Source organism: Scyliorhinus torazame, chromosome 25 (genome assembly GCF_047496885.1).
Source record: "Scyliorhinus torazame isolate Kashiwa2021f chromosome 25, sScyTor2.1, whole genome shotgun sequence".
In the NCBI taxonomy this organism is placed as follows: Eukaryota; Metazoa; Chordata; class Chondrichthyes; order Carcharhiniformes; family Scyliorhinidae; genus Scyliorhinus; species Scyliorhinus torazame.
Window position 1 is genome coordinate 44,308,284 of NC_092731.1, and position 12,672 is coordinate 44,320,955.

At 44.7% G+C, this 12,672-nt stretch overlaps 2 non-coding genes across 2 annotated transcripts; both read right to left on the reverse strand.

The window, feature by feature from the left end:
• Positions 1 to 2,758: 2,758 nt before the first annotated feature.
• trnad-guc (transfer RNA aspartic acid (anticodon GUC)) lies at positions 2,759 to 2,830 on the reverse strand. The gene has a single exon. It is a non-coding gene; the product is annotated as a tRNA-Asp (tRNA).
• Positions 2,831 to 4,122: 1,292 nt separating this feature from the next.
• trnad-guc (transfer RNA aspartic acid (anticodon GUC)) lies at positions 4,123 to 4,194 on the reverse strand. Its single transcript has one exon. It is a non-coding gene; the product is annotated as a tRNA-Asp (tRNA).
• Between the last annotated feature and the right edge of the window lie 8,478 nt (positions 4,195 to 12,672).

A 12,672-nucleotide genomic window follows, 5' to 3' on the forward strand; every position in this document is an offset into this window, starting at 1 on the left:
GACAGCCGATGTACCAATTCTAAAAAAAAATGACCAATTTTTTTCTGGCAAAGAACAAACTCTACTCCTCGGGGAATTGAACCCCGGTCTCCCGCGTGACAGGTGGGGATACTAACCACTATACTAACGAGGAACTCCAGTTTGGCGAGACATGCTTGGCCAACTGAGGGTTTCTGCGCCTCTGAAATCACTCCATTTACTGAAGATGCTCGATTTGTCTGTGAAATCAGTAAAATCGCGGCAACTCAATACCATGTGGAAAGGAAGATCATCCCATGTTAATTTTGGAAGACTGGATGCAGGATCACCCAAACACTTCCGCGTGTATAGAGCTGTAAATATTGAGGCGGTTGTTCACTTCAGACCCTGACATCTGCAGGCGGGCTAATGGCAGCAATATTCACGCGATCAGTTCCAGTGGCATGAGATTCCGCAAAAATTAGATCGGAAATTATGTTTGGCTCCATGTAAAGTAAAAACGATTTCAATTAACCAGTTGCCTAAACAGGGCCACTCCTTATATAGTCAGCAAGCAACATTATACATTAGACTTTTGTGCAAATCAGGAGATGTGTATTTTTGCTTTGCCCAGAAAACACATTGAATTAAACTGTCTTGTTCACCATCACGACACAGTATGAAGAGAGATGGGATCGGCAGGTTCCAAAATCACGAATCACGTCGACGCTGGTTACATTCGTGTCAGAAGTGTGTCGGCCCAGGGCACAGTGTCTGCGGGACAGGGTCTGCGTGGGGCAATTACGATATTCAGTACACTGTCAATGAGATTTCGTCGCCCTTTACTTCGTAATAATAGACAGAGTAGTGAAGCAAAGAAGACATGAAAGACAAATTCAGGAACCAAGGTTCAGAAGGGTCCACTATGCGTCACTTTACAAGACATTTCTTGGAATGAGGCTGATGCGTGTTGAGAGATGATCCGGGTCATCAAATTTATACATTTTGTGTCCAGTTTTTGCATTTTCATCGCGGTTCGAAGGCCGTTGTTTAATATCGCGGGGTGCAGGTCATCTGTATCGGCAAATCTATTCCTAACCAGTAGCTGCGAGTCACTGTCCGATCCTGCTTGATTGTCTTATTATTCACGAGTTGGTTGAGTTGACCGTTGGAGAAAACTCTTTGAATTGTATCGTTTTTGCGAGTGCATATCGTGTGCGACAAATGGCGCATGTTGAAGGCAGCGTTTTTCATTTAAGGGGCAAATGTGGGAAATGAAGAAGGTATGTGTCCGGTTCGCTGACACACGCATTGCACAGAAATCTTGGTGCGGGCGGTTTTGATGAGTGGTCTCAATTCCGCACAGTTGATTGCATCTCTGGGGCGGTGTGCCTTGGCGGATTCGACAGCCGATGTACCAATTCTAAAAAATAATTCCCAATGTTTTTCTGTTAAAATACAAACTCTCCCCGTCGGGGAATTGAACCCCGGTCTCCCGCGGGGATACTAACCACTATACTAACGAGGAACTTCAGTTTGGAGAGACACGCTTGGCCAACTGAGGGTTTCTGCGCCTCTGAAATCACTCCATTTACTGAAGATGCTCGATTTGCCTGTGAAATCAGTAAAATCGCGGCAACTCAATACCATGTGGAAAGGAAGATCGTCCCATGTTAATTTTGGAAGACTGGATGCAGGATCACCCAAACACTTCCGCGTGTATAGAGCTGTAAATATTGAGGCGGTTGTTCACTTCAGACCCTGACATCTGCAGGCGGGCTAATGGCAGCAATATTCACGCGATCAGTTCCAGTGGCATGAGATTCCGCAAAAATTGTATCGGAAATTATGTTTGGCTCCATGTAAAGTAAAAACTATTTCAAATAACCAGTTGCCTGAACAGGGCCACTACTTATATAGTCAGCAAGCAACATTATACATCAGACTTTTGTGAAAATCAGGAGATGTGTATTTTTGCTTTTCCCAGAAAACACATTGAATTAAACTGTCTTGTTCACCATCACGACACAGTATGAAGAGAGATGGGATCGGCAGGTTCCAAAATCACGAATCACGTCGACGCTGGTTACATTCGTGTCAGAAGTGTGTCGGCCCAGCGCAGTGTCTGAGGGACTGGGTCTGCGTGGGGCAATTATGATATTCAGTACACTGTCAATGAGATTTCGTTCCCCTTTACTTCGTAATAATAGACAGAGTAGTGAAGCAAAGAAGACATGAAAGACAAATTCAGGAACCACGATTCAGAAGGGTCCACTATGCGTCACTTTACAAGACATTTCTTGGAATGAGGCTGATGCGTGTTGAGAGATGATCCGGTTCATCAAATTTATACATTTTGTGTTCAGTTTTTGCATTTTCATCGCGGTTCGAAGGCCGTTGTTTAATATCGCGGGGTGCAGGTCATCTGTATCGGCGAATCTGTTCCTAACCAGTAGCTGCGAGTCACAGTCCGATCCTGCCTGAGTTGGTTGAGTTGACCGTTGGAGAAATCTCTTTGAATTGTATCGTTTTTGCAAGTGCATATCGTGTGCGACAAATGGCGCATGTTTAAGGCAGTGTTTTTCTTTTACAGGGGCAAATGTGGGAAATGAAGAAGGTAATGTGTTCGTTTCGCTGACCCACGCATTGCACAGAAACATTGGTGCAGGCGGTTTTGATGAGCTGTCTCAATTCCGCCCTGCTGATTGCATCTCTGTGGCGGTGTGCATTGGCGGATTCGACAGCCGATATACCAATTCTAAATAACCATTCCCAATTTTTTTCTGTTAAGGTACAAACTCTCCCCGTCGGGGAATTGAACCCCGGTCTCCCACGTGACAGGCGGGGATACTAACCACTATACTAACGAGGAACTTAGGTTTGGCGAGACACGCTTGGCCAACTGATGGTTTCTGCGCTTCTGAAATCACTCCATTTACTGAAGATGCTCGATTTGTCTGTGAAATAAGTAAAATCACGGCAACTCAATACCATGTGGAAAGGAAGATCGTCCCATGTTAATTTTGGAAGACTGGATGCAGGATCACCCAAACACTTCCGCGTGTATTGAGCTGTAAATATTGAGGCGGTTGTTCACTTCAGACCCTGACATCTGCAGGCGGGCTAATGGCAGCAATATTCACGCGATCAGTTCCAGTGGCATGAGATTTTGCAAAAATTAGATCGGAAATTATGTTTGGCTCCATATAACGTAAAAACGATTTCAATTAACCAGTTGCCTAAACAGGGCCACTACTTATATAGTCAGCAAGCAACATTATACATCAGACTTTTGTGCAAATCAGGAGATGTGTATTTTTGATTTTCCCAGAAAACACATTGAATTAAACTGTCTTGTTCACCATCACGACACAATATGAAGAGAGATGGGATCGGCAGGTTCCAAAATCACGAATCACGTCGACGCTGGTTACATTCGTGTCAGAAGTGTGTCGGCCCAGAACACAGTGTCTGAGGGACTGGGTCTGCGTGGGGCAATTATGATATTCAGTACACTGTCAATGAGATTTCGTTCCCCTTTACTTCGTAACAATAGACAGAGTAGTGAAGCAAAGAAGACATGAAAGACAAATTCAGGAACCACGGTTCAGAAGGGTCCACTATGCGTCACTTTACAAGACATTTCTTGGAATGAGGCTGATGCGTGTTGAGAGATGATCCGGTTCATCAGATTTATACATTTTGTGTCCAGTTTTTGCATTTTCATCGCGGTTCGAAGGCCGTTGTTTAATATCGCGGGGTGCAGGTCATCTGTATCGGCGAATGTGTTCCTAACCAGTAGCTGCGAGTCACTGTCCGATCCTGCTTGATTGTCTTATTATTCACGAGTTGGTTGAGTTGACCGTTGGAGAAATCTCTTTGAATTGTATCGTTTTTGCGAGTGCATATCGTGTGCGACAAATGGCGCATGTTGAAGGCAGCGTTTTTCTTTTACAGGGGCAAATATGGGAAATGAAGAAGGTAATGTGTCCGTTTCGCTGACCCATGCATTGCACAGAAATATTGGTGCAGGCGGTTTTGATGAGCGGTCTCAATTCCGCACTGTTGATTGCATCTCTGGGGCGGTGTGCCTTGGCGGATTCGACAGCCGATGTACCAATTCTAAAAAATAATTCCCAATGTTTTTCTGTTAAAGTACAAACTCTCCCCATCGGGGAATTGAACCCCGGTCTCCCGCGTGACAGGCAGGGATACTAACCACTATACTAACGAGGAACTTTGGTCCGGCTTGACACGCTTGGCCAACTGAGGGTTTCTGCGCTTCTGAAATCACTCCATTTACTGAAGATGCTCGATTTGTCTGTGAAATCAGTAAAATCGCGGCAACTCAATACCATGTGGAAAGGAAGATCGTCCCATGTTAATTTTGGAAGACTGGATGCAGGATCACCCAAACTCTTCCGCGTGTATTGAGCTGTAAATATTGAGGCGGTTGTTCACTTCAGACCCTGACATCTGCAGGCGGGCTAATGGCAGCAATATTCACGCGATCAGTTCCAGTGGCATGAGATTCCGCAAAAATTATATCGGAAATTATGTTTGGCTCCATGTAAAGTAAAAACGATTTCAATTAACCAGTTGCCTAAACAGGGCCACTACTTATATAGTCAGCAAGCAACATTATACATCAGACTTTAGTGCAAATCAGGAGATGTGTATTTTTGCTTTTCCCAGAAAACACATTGAATTAAACTGTCTTGTTCACCATCACGACACAGTATGAAGAGAGATGGGATCGGCAGGTTCCAAAATCACGAATCACGTCGACGATGGTTACATTCGTGTCAGAAGTGTGTCGGCCAAGGGCACAGTGTCTGAGGGACTGGGTCTGCGTGGGGCAATTATGATATTCAGTACACTGTCAATGAGATTTTGTTCCCCTTTACTTCGTAATAATAGACAGAGTAGTGAAGCAAAGAAGACATGAAAGACAAATTCAGGAACCACGGTTCAGAAGGGTCCACTATGCGTCACTTTACAAGACATTTCTTGGAATGAGGCTGATGCGTGTTGAGAGATGATCCGGTTCATCAGATTTATACATTTTCTGTCCAGTTTTTGCATTTTCATCGCGGTTCGAAGGCCGTTGTTTAATATCGCGGGGTGCAGGTCATCTGTATCGGCGAATCTGTTCCTAACCACGAGCTGCGAGTCACTGTCCGATCCTGCTTGATTGTCTTATTATTCACGACTTGGTTGAGTTGACCTTTGGAGAAATCTCTTTGAATTGTATCGTTTTTGCGAGTGCATATCGTGTGCGACAAATGGCGCATGTTGAAGGCAGCGTCTTTCTTTTACAGGGGCAAATATGGGAAATGAAGAAGGTAATGTGTCTGTTTCGCTGACCCACGCATTGCACAGAAATATTGGTGCGGGCGGTTTTGATGAGCGGTCTCAATTCCGCACTGTTCATTGCATCTCTGGGGCGGTGTGCCTTGGCGGATTCGACAGCCGATGTACCAATTCTAGAAAATCATCCCTAATTTTTTTCTAGTAAGGTACAAACTCTCCCCGTCGGGGAATTGAATGTCTCCCGCGTGACAGGCGGGGATACTAACCACTATAATAACGAGGAACTTCTATTTGGCCAGCCACGCTTGGCCAACTGAGGGTTTCTGCGCCTCTGAAATCACTCCATTTACTGAAGATGCTCGATTTGTCTGTGAAATCAGTAAAATCGCGGCAACTCAATACCATGTGGAAAGGAAGATCGTCCCATGTTAATTTTGGAAGACTGGATGCAGGATCACCCAAACACTTCCACGTGTATTGAGCTGTAAATATTGAGGCTGTTGTTCACTTCAGACCCTGACATTAGCAGGCAGGCTAATGGCAGCAATATTCACGCGATCAGTTCCAGTGGCATGAGATTCCGCAAAAATTATATCGGAAATTATGTTTGGCTCCATGTAAAGTAAAAACAATTTCAATTAACCAGTTGCCTAAACAGGGCCACTACTTATATAGTCAGCAAGCAACATTATACATCAGACTTTAGTGCAAATCAGGAGATGTGTATTTTTGCTTTTCCCAGAAAACACATTGAATTAAACTGTCTTGTTCACCATCAGGACACATTATGAAGAGAGGTGGGATCGGCAGGTTCCAAAATCACGAATCACGTCGACGCTGGTTACATTTGTGTCAGAAGTGTCTCGGCCCAGGGCACAGTGTCTGAGGGACTGGGTCTGCGTGGGGCAATTATGATATTCAGTACACTGTCAATGAGATTTTGTTCCCCTTTACTTCGTAATAATAGACAGAGTAGTGAAGCAAAGAAGACATGAAAGACAAATTCAGGAACCACGGTTCAGAAGGGTCCACTATGCGTCACTTTACAAGACATTTCTTGGAATGAGGCTGATGCGTGTTGAGAGATGATACGGTTCATCAAATTTATACATTTTGCGTACAGTTTTTGCATTTTCATCGCGGTTCGAAGGTCGTTGTTTAATATCGCGGGGTGCAGGTCATCTGTATCGGCGAATCTGTTCCTAACCAGTAGCTGCGACTCACTGTCCGATCCTGCTTGATTGTCTTATTATTCACGAGTTGGTTGAGTTGACCGTTGGAGAAATCTCTTTGAATTGTATCGTTTTTGGGAGTGCATATCGTGTGCGACAAATGGCGCATGTTGAAGGCAGCGTTTTTCTTTTACAGGGGCAAATGTGGGAAATGAAGAAGGTAATGTGTCCGTTTCGCTGACCCACGCATTGCACAGAAATATTGGTGTGGGCGGTTTTGATGAGATGTCTCAATTCCGCACTGTTGATTGCATCTCTGGAGTTGTGTGCCTTGGCGGATTCGACAGCCGATGTACCAATTCTAAAAAATCATTCCCAATTTTGTTCCGGTAAGGTACAAACTATCCCCGTCGGGGAATTGAACCCCCGTCTCCCACGTGACATGCAGGGATACTAACCACTATACTAACGAGGAACTTCGATTCGGCGAGCCACGCTTGGCCAACTGAGGGTTTCTGCGCCTCTGAAATCACTCCATTTACTGAAGATGCTCGATTTGTCTGTGAAATCAGTAAAATCGCGGCAACTCAATACCATGTGGAAAGGAAGATCGTCCCATGTTAATTTTGGAAGACTGGATGCAGGATCACCCAAACTCTTCCGCGTGTATTGAGCTGTAAATATTGAGGCGGTTCTTCACTTCAGACCCTGACATCTGCAGGCGGGCTAATGGCAGCAATATTCACGCGATCAGTTCCAGTGGCATGAGATTCCGCAAAAATTATATCGGAAATTATGTTTGGCTCCATGTAAAGTAAAAACGATTTCAATTAACCAGTTGCCTAAAGAGGGCCACTACTTATATAGTCAGCTAGCAACATTATACATCATCAGACTTTTGTGCAAATCAGGAGATGTGTATTTTTGCTTTTCCCAGAAAACACATTGAATTAAACTGTCTTGTTCACCACCACGACACAGTATGAAGAGAGATGGGATCGGCAGGTTCCAAAATCACGAATCACGTCGACGCTGGTTACATTCGTGTCAGAAGTGTGTCGGCCCAGGGCACAGTGTCTGAGGGACTGGGTCTGCGTGGGGCAATTATGATATTCAGTACACTGTCAATGAGATTTCGTCGCCTTTACTTCGTAATAATAGACAGAGTAGTGAAGCAAAGAAGACATGAAAGACAAATTCAGGAACCACGGTTCAGAAGGGTCCACTATGCGTCACTTTACAAGACATTTCTTGGAATGAGGCTGATGCGTGTTGAGAGATGATACGGTTCATCAAATTTATACATTTTGCGTACAGTTTTTGCATTTTCATCCCGGTTCGAAGGCCGTTGTTTAATATCGCGGGGTGCAGGTCATCTGTATCGGCGAATCTGTTCCTAACCAGGAGCTGCGAGTCACTGTCCGATCCTGCTTGATTGTCTTATTATTCACGAGTTGGTTGAGTTGACCGTTGGAGAAATCTCTTTGAATTGTATCGTTTTTGCGAGTGCATATCGTGTGCGACAAATGGCGCATGTTGAAGGCAGCGTTTTTCTTTTACAGGGGCAAATGTGGGAAATGAAGAAGGTAATGTGTCCGTTTCGCTGACCCAAGCATTGCACAGAAATATTGGTGCGGGCGGTTTTGATGAGCGGTCTCAATTCCGCACTGTTGATTGCATCTCTGGGGCGGTGTGCCTTGGCGGATTCGACAGCCAAAGTACCAATTCTAAAAAATCATTCCCAATTTTTTTCTGGTAAGGTATAAACTATCCCAATTGGGGAATTGAACACCGGTCTCCCGCGTGACAGGCGGGGATACTAACCACTATACTAATGAGGAACTTTGGTTTGGCGAGACACGCTTGGCCAACTGAGGGTTTCTGCGCATCTGAAATCACTCCATTTACTGAAGATGCTCGATTTGTCTGTGAAATCAGTAAAATCGCGGCAACTCAATACCATGTGGAAAGGAAGATCGTCCCATGTTAATTTTGGAAGACTGGATGCAGGATCACCCAAACTCTTCCGCGTGTATTGAGCTGTAAATATTGAGGCGGTTCTTCACTTCAGACCCTGACATCTGCAGGCGGGCTAATGGCAGCAATATTCACGCGATCAGTTCCAGTGGCATGAGATTCCGTAAAAATTATATCGGAAATTATGTTTGGCTCCATGTAAAGTAAAAACGATTTCAATTAACCAGTTGCCGAAAGAGGGCCACTACTTATATAGTCAGCAAGCAACATTATACATCAGACTTTAGTGCAAATCAGGAGATGTGTATTTTTGATTTTCCCAGAAAACACATTGAATTAAACTGTCTTGTTCACCATCTAGACACAGTATGAAGAGAGATGGGATCGGCAGGTTCCAAAATCACGAATCACGTCGACGATGGTTACATTCGTGTCAGAAGTGTGTCGGCCCAGCGCACAGTGTCTGAGGGACTGGGTCTGCGTGGGGCAATTATGATATTCAGTACACTGTCAATGAGATTTCGTTCCCCTTTACTTCGTAATAATAGACAGAGTAGTGAAGCAAAGAAGACATGAAAGACAAATTCAGGAACCACGGTCCAGAAGGGTCCACTATGCGTCACTTTACAAGACATTTCTTGGAATGAGGCTGATGCGTGTTGAGAGATGATCCGGTTCATCAAATTTATACATTTTGTGTACAGTTTTTGCATTTTCAACGCGGTTCGAAGGCCGTTGTTTAATATCGCGGGGTGCAGGTCATCTGTATCGGCGAATCTGTTCCTAACCAGGAGCTGCGAGTCACTGTCCGATCCTGCTTGATTGTCTTATTATTCACGAGTTGGTTGAGTTGACCGTTGGAGAAATCTCTTTGAATTGTATCGTTTTTGCGAGTGCATATCGTGTGCGACAAATGGCGCATGTTGAAGGCAGCGTTTTTCTTTTACAGGGGCAAATGTGGGAAATGAAGAAGGTAATGTGTCCGTTTCGCTGACCCACGCATTGCACAGAAATATTGGTGCGGGCGGTTTTGATGAGCGGTCTCAATTCCGCACTGTTGATTGCATCTCTGGGGCGGTGTGCCTTGGCGGATTCGACAGCCAATGTACCAATTCTAAAAAATCATTCCCAATTTTTTTCTGGTAAGGTATAAACTCTCCCAATTGGGGAATTGAACACCGGTCTCCCGCGTGACAGGCGGGGATACTAACCACTATACTAATGAGGAACTTTGGTTTGGCGAGACACGCTTGGCCAACTGAGGGTTTCTGCGCATCTGAAATCACTCCATTTACTGAAGATGCTCGATTTGTCTGTGAAATCAGTAAAATCGCGGCAACTCAATACCATGTGGAAAGGAAGATCGTCCCATGTTAATTTTGGAAGACTGGATGCAGGATCACCCAAACTCTTCCGCGTGTATTGAGCTGTAAATATTGAGGCGGTTCTTCACTTCAGACCCTGACATCTGCAGGCGGGCTAATGGCAGCAATATTCACGCGATCAGTTCCAGTGGCATGAGATTCCGTAAAAATTATATCGGAAATTATGTTTGGCTCCATGTAAAGTAAAAACGATTTCAATTAACCAGTTGCCGAAAGAGGGCCACTACTTATATAGTCAGCAAGCAACATTATACATCAGACTTTAGTGCAAATCAGGAGATGTGTATTTTTGATTTTCCCAGAAAACACATTGAATTAAACTGTCTTGTTCACCATCAAGACACAGTATGAAGAGAGATGGGATCGGCAGGTTCCAAAATCACGAATCACGTCGACGATGGTTACATTCGTGTCAGAAGTGTGTCGGCCCAGCGCACAGTGTCTGAGGGACTGGGTCTGCGTGGGGCAATTATGATATTCAGTACACTGTCAATGAGATTTCGTTCCCCTTTACTTCGTAATAATAGACAGAGTAGTGAAGCAAAGAAGACATGAAAGACAAATTCAGGAACCACGGTCCAGAAGGGTCCACTATGCGTCACTTTACAAGACATTTCTTGGAATGAGGCTGATGCGTGTTGGGAGATGATCCGGTTCATCAAATTTATACATTTTGTGTACAGTTTTTGCATTTTCAACGCGGTTCGAAGGCCGTTGTTTAATATCGCGGGGTGCAGGTCATCTGTATCGGCGAATCTGTTCCTAACCAGTAGCTGCGAGTCACTGTCCGATCCTGCCTGAGTTGGTTGAGTTGACCGTTGGAGAAATCTCTTTGAATTGTATCGTTTTTGGGAGTGCATATCGTGTGCGACAAATGGCGCATGTTGAAGGCAGCGTTTTTCTTTTACAGGGGCAAATATGGGAAATGAAGAAGGTAATGTGTCCGTTTCGCTGACCCACGCATTGCACAGAAATATTGGTGTGGGCGGTTTTGATGAGATGTCTCAATTCCGCACTGTTGATTGCATCTCTGGGGTTGTGTGCCTTGGCGGATTCGACAGCCGATGTACCAATTCTAAAAAATCATTCCCAATTTTGTTCTGGTAAGGTACAAACTCTCCCCGTCGGGGAATTGAACCCCCGTCTCCCACGTGACATGCAGGGATACTAACCACTATACTAACGAGGAACTTCGATTCAGCGAGCCACGCTTGGCCAACTGAGGGTTTCTGCGCCTCTGAAATCACTCCATTTACTGAAGATGCTCGATTTGTCTGTGAAATCAGTAAAATCGCGGCAACTCAATACCATGTGGAAAGGAAGATCGTCCCATGTTAATTTTGGAAGACTGGATGCAGGATCACCCAAACTCTTCCGCGTGTATTGAGCTGTAAATATTGAGGCGGTTCTTCACTTCAGACCCTGACATCTGCAGGCGGGCTAATGGCAGCAATATTCACGCGATCAGTTCCAGTGGCATGAGATTCCGCAAAAATTATATCGGAAATTATGTTTGGCTCCATGTAAAGTAAAAACGATTTCAATTAACCAGTTGCCTAAAGAGGGCCACTACTTATATAGTCAGCTAGCAACATTATACATCATCAGACTTTTGTGCAAATCAGGAGATGTGTATTTTTGCTTTTCCCAGAAAACACATTGAATTAAACTGTCTTGTTCACCACCACGACACAGTATGAAGAGAGATGGGATCGGCAGGTTCCAAAATCACGAATCACGTCGACGCTGGTTACATTCGTGTCAGAAGTGTGTCGGCCAAGGGCACAGTGTCTGAGGGACTGGGTCTGCGTGGGGCAATTATGATATTCAGTACACCGTCAATGAGATTTCGTTCCCCTTTACTTCGTAATAATAGACAGAGTAGTGAAGCAAAGAAGACATGAAAGACAAATTCAGGAACCACGGTTCAGAAGGGTCCACTATGCGTCACTTTACAAGACATTGCTTGGAATGAGGCTGATGCGTGTTGAGAGATGATACGGTTCATCAAATTTATACATTTTGCGTACAGTTTTTGCATTTTCATCCCGGTTCGAAGGCCGTTGTTTAATATCGCGGGGTGCAGGTCATCTGTATCGGCGAATCTGTTCCTAACCAGGAGCTGCGAGTCACTGTCCGATCCTGCTTGATTGTCTTATTATTCACGAGTTGGTTGAGTTGACCGTTGGAGAAATCTCTTTGAATTGTATCGTTTTTGCGAGTGCATATCGTGTGCGACAAACGGCGCATGTAGAAGGCAGCGTTTTTCTTTTACAGGGGCAAATGTGGGAAATGAAGAAGGTAATGTGTCCGTTTCGCTGACCCACGCATTGCACAGAAATATTGGTGCGGGCGGTTTTGATGAGCGGTCTCAATTCCGCACTGTTGATTGCATCTCTGGGGCGGTGTGCCTTGGCGGATTCGACAGCCAATGTACCAATTCTAAAAAATCATTCCCAATTTTTTTCTGGTAAGGTATAAACTCTCCCAATTGGGGAATTGAACACCGGTCTCCCGCGTGACAGGCGGGGATACTAACCACTATACTAATGAGGAACTTTGGTTTGGCGAGACACGCTTGGCCAACTGAGGGTTTCTGCGCATCTGAAATCACTCCATTTACTGAAGATGCTCGATTTGTCTGTGAAATCAGTAAAATCGCGGCAACTCAATACCATGTGGAAAGGAAGATCGTCCCATGTTAATTTTGGAAGACTGGATGCAGGATCACCCAAACTCTTCCGCGTGTATTGAGCTGTAAATATTGAGGCGGTTCTTCACTTCAGACCCTGACATCTGCAGGCGGGCTAATGGCAGCAATATTCACGCGATCAGTTCCAGTGGCATGAGATTCCGTAAAAATTATA